Source organism: Poecilia latipinna, unplaced genomic scaffold, assembly GCF_001443285.1.
Source record: "Poecilia latipinna isolate Pla-1442-1.1 unplaced genomic scaffold, P_latipinna-1.0 Scaffold990, whole genome shotgun sequence".
In the NCBI taxonomy this organism is placed as follows: Eukaryota; Metazoa; Chordata; class Actinopteri; order Cyprinodontiformes; family Poeciliidae; genus Poecilia; species Poecilia latipinna.
This window is the reverse complement of record NW_015113606.1, coordinates 152,481-156,558: the sequence shown is the minus strand read 5'-3', so window position 1 is coordinate 156,558 and position 4,078 is coordinate 152,481. Positions and strand designations below refer to the sequence as shown.

General features: G+C 37.0%; 1 pseudogene; it reads left to right on the top strand.

Moving 5' to 3' along the window:
- The first annotated feature begins 126 nt into the window (after positions 1–126).
- On the top strand, positions 127–3,445 carry LOC106958491 (caspase-8-like; annotated as a pseudogene).
- The last annotated feature ends 633 nt before the right edge of the window (positions 3,446–4,078 follow it).

Genomic DNA, 4,078 nt, shown 5'->3' with positions numbered 1-4,078 from the left:
TTTTTTTTTTTTTTTTTTTTTTTTTTTTGTAAACTTACCATTTGTCACTTACATGTTAAAATTACTGCCTCCTGTTTCCTGTTGCATAGTATTTACCATGTGGGGGCAGCAAACACCACACTGTGGTTAAGGATATTTTACGGGTAACTAACAAAAGACTTCTTTGTCCTTATCCAAGTGGCGGGAGTTTCACTTCCTTGAAAAGTCCATCAGTACAGCTTTAGACTTTAAACCACGGGGCGGAATGATTGGACCGTCTAAGTCGTGTGAAAATAGACGTTCGGCTGACTGGTTCTGACTCGTAAGTCGTTGACCTGCTAACCTGTTACTTCCTGCTTTCTTTGAGAAATCCTGCTTCAAAAGACATCAGACGAAGCAACAGCTTTAAGGTATTTGGGGTTCAGATGGTAAATGCTCTCTGAAGTTTTGTATACTTGAGCATCAGCGTGTGTAGTTATTGCAGGAATGTCAGCCAAAGAGACCCTGAAGCGTAATAAAACAAAACTCATCGAGGTTTTATGTGGAGACCACAAATTTATCCTCAACAAAGTTCAGGAGAAGAAGCTGATAACTTTGAGGGAATACAACAACCTCAGGAGCATCAACAAAGAGCATGTGGAGGGCCACGTTATAGAGCTTATGGATAAGATCATGAATAAAGGAGAAAAAACCTGCCAAAACTTTCTGGAGCTACTGCAAACCGACGATGTCGCTGAAACGTATCCTGACCTGGAGCATATAAAGCTCCAAGATGTTTTACCCAAGCCGGTTCCAGCTACCTCACCTTGCAGTGGTAATTCAGGAATCACTTTATTGCATTCTTATATTGTTTAGAGGTTGAGGAAACTGGTTTCATTTGTTTGTTTTTGCTTTCACTTTTAGCAGACATGGTGCCTGAGGCTAAAAGGCTGAAGAAGGTGAGTTCCTTGTGCGGAAACAGCAGAACGCTGTGGCTAACAGGCCAGTTTAACCCTGGATTTATTAAAGATAATAGGTTTACCTGCATTCATTCAGGTAACTCAGGAATAATTTATATTATAATATTGTTACACTTCTTAAGTCTGGAAGTCCTCTTTTCTACACAACTTTTTAAAAGTATGACATTGAATTTGCTTGTCTGACTTTCTCGGTTTGGATAATTTGAAAAATGTTCAATTGAGTTATTCTTCTGTTATTTTTTGCTACAGATAAACTTGTCTTTTTTGAAAAAGCTATGATACAGATGACCAGTTATTGCATTTCAGTCCATTTCAGTTGTTTGATTCAGGGATGATCTGGAGTTATAATAAATTGGTCTATGAAGGATGTTGCACAATTTAAACAGATGGGAAGCATTGCTGACATGATTTGTGGGTTGAAATGAAGACATTAACTCATTATTTTAATAAATCAAGCATTGCCATCTCAAGATAATGAGATTGTTAAATAGTTATTACGAGAAAACAAGCTTGATTTCTCAATACTTTAAGAAAATTGATATAATGTAGCTTGTGACAAAAATTCAAACTGGAACTATTGCTTTATCAACATACAGGTCCTTCTAAGTACATTAGAATATCACCAAAAAGTTCATTTAATTTGGCAATTTTGTTTAAAAAAAGTGAAAGTCATAACATGATCCTTGAATTTTAAGTTAGATTAGCTATGCTCATCTTTTTTTTTCATTTTGTCACTTGTCATTTCCTTTGCTTTAATCGGGCAGTATCGATATTGTTGATATATCATTCAGCTTTAATTGAAACTGTCCTGAATATGCCAGACCATAAAAAACCGTACTAAACCGCACCAATACATTCTGTGCTGTTCAATGGAAACGAGGCAGTGGATGTGTTTTTTGTGTGATGTCGTCATGATGATATTCATGTGAGTTTTCTGGAATGTACCTGTATATATTAAAGAGGTTTATAAACTCAGCATAGTATTGAAATGTTGATTAAAACATTTCTTGGCTATGAATTGAGTTTGAATGTGTCACATTGTCTCTGTTTTAGGATGAGGTTTATGAACTGAATAGCCAGCCTGTTGGTCTCTGCCTGATCATAAACAATGAGAATTTCCACAGCCTCAACGAGAGAAGGGGGACAAATAAAGATGCTGGTATGTTCATTTCAGACCTTTTGTTTTTCAAAATGTAACTCTTGTGATGTTTGGTCAAGTTTAATTTTTCTCTTTTTAAATAATATTTTTTTTTAAATCTCACAGAGTCTAGCAGACGTGTTCAGCTGGCTGGGCTTTAAGGTGCTGATGTGTAAAGACCAAACCAGAGACCAGATGGAACAGACACTGAAGTTATTTGCTTCTCCTCATGATGAGGAGAAACAACTTCAGCTACAGGAGTTGGATGTTCAGGAATGGTGTGGCCGCTGGCTCCCTGCTCCCCAGCAGCCGGTTCGGCACGGCGATGCCTTCTTTGCTGCATTCTGAGCCACGGGTCATTACATAAAGTTTGTGGGGTCGACTCACAGCCTCTTGCAATTAAGGAAATAAGAAGATATTTTGTGGCCACTAAGCAGCCAGCCCTCACTGGCAAACCCAAAGTGTTCCTGATCCAGGCCTGCCAAGGCGACAAGATACAACGAGGAGTGTTGCAGAAAGATGTTGAGGAGGATAGTTTAACATCCATTCCTGAGGAAGCAGATTTTCTCGTTGCTGTATCCACTGTTGAAGACCATGTGTCCTTTAGAGACAAAACAAATGGAAGCTGGTTTATCCAGTCGGTGTGTGAGCAGCTCAAGTTGCACTGCCCTAGGTAACTCATTATGTCTAATAAATCTCATGTAAAATGTTTTCCATTTTGTACTTCTAACAGTATGTCCATTGCCCTCTATATGTTTGATGTTAGCTTTTTTTCTGTTCTAATCTATGTGCAGTTACAGTGACATGTTTTTTTTTCCTCCTAATTTCAGTGGTGAAGACATTAATTCCATCTTGCTTCGAGTAAATAACATGGTGGGCCAGAAGGAGGGCTCCATCTGTGTTGGCCTGAAAAAACAGGCGCCTGAAGTGAAGTTCACTCTGAGGAAGAAACTCATTCTGTCGCCACGTCTCACTTGAAGTCCGACAGCGAATGTGCAAGAGTGTGAAAAATGTATAGTGTGTGTAATTTCCTCAGCATACTGTATTTTTCAATCAAATTTTAAGTCTCAACTTTTGTTTTCCTCTACCAAATTTAAAAGGGTCAAAGTCAAAAGTGTGCCCTGTGATGGTGGATGTCTGCTTTTATTTTTTCTACTGTCTCCTTTATTAAACACATACGCATGCCAAATATACAACTGTTCTAAATATCAAATTCTGTTATACAGCAGTGTTACTAAACAACTAAATGTTCAATTTTAACATATTTATAATATGGATGCACATATTCATTGTGCATGCGGATTACAAGCCTACATGTATAGATTCAAGTTACATAAAATGAAATCCCAATAATAAACCCAATGTTGCTCAAGTGCCTAAATATTTGCAAATAATGACAGAAACAAGATAGCTTTCATTACTGTCTTCAAATTCAGAAGAAATGTAACTGATTTAGGAAAGCTTCTGATTTTCATTAATTTTATTTTTAAAATAAAATGGTTTTAATTTGCAAATATTTGTTTGTGGAGGTATAAACCAGACTACATGAGTTCTGTCAAGAACAATGGGCCCACAAGGAAAGCAGACCGAAGTCAGAATGGTTAACTCTTATAACCCAAGAGAGGGAAAAAGAAACTAATGGAAAAAAGCTGAGAAATTTCAAATTGTGGCCAAATGGATGGTTTGCTTGGACTTTGATCAACTAATGGCTCTCCAAACCTCCTTTGTTTTTGCAAGGATTTTGGTACCAGCAAATGGTCAGATCCTGTACTGCAGTTTGTTAGATGTATTGGATTGCAACAGCATAATCACAGTATTCATATCACAAAGTTAATTTTATTAGATGGAAAAACACCATTTTTGTCGCATATCATATTCGTTTTGTAACAGATGTGTTTATTTTTAGAGCTCTCGGGGTGTCTCGCCGTAATTTTTACACCAGTTCCTTGCAGTTCCTAATTAATTTTAATTAGTAATAATAATAATAATAATAATAATAATA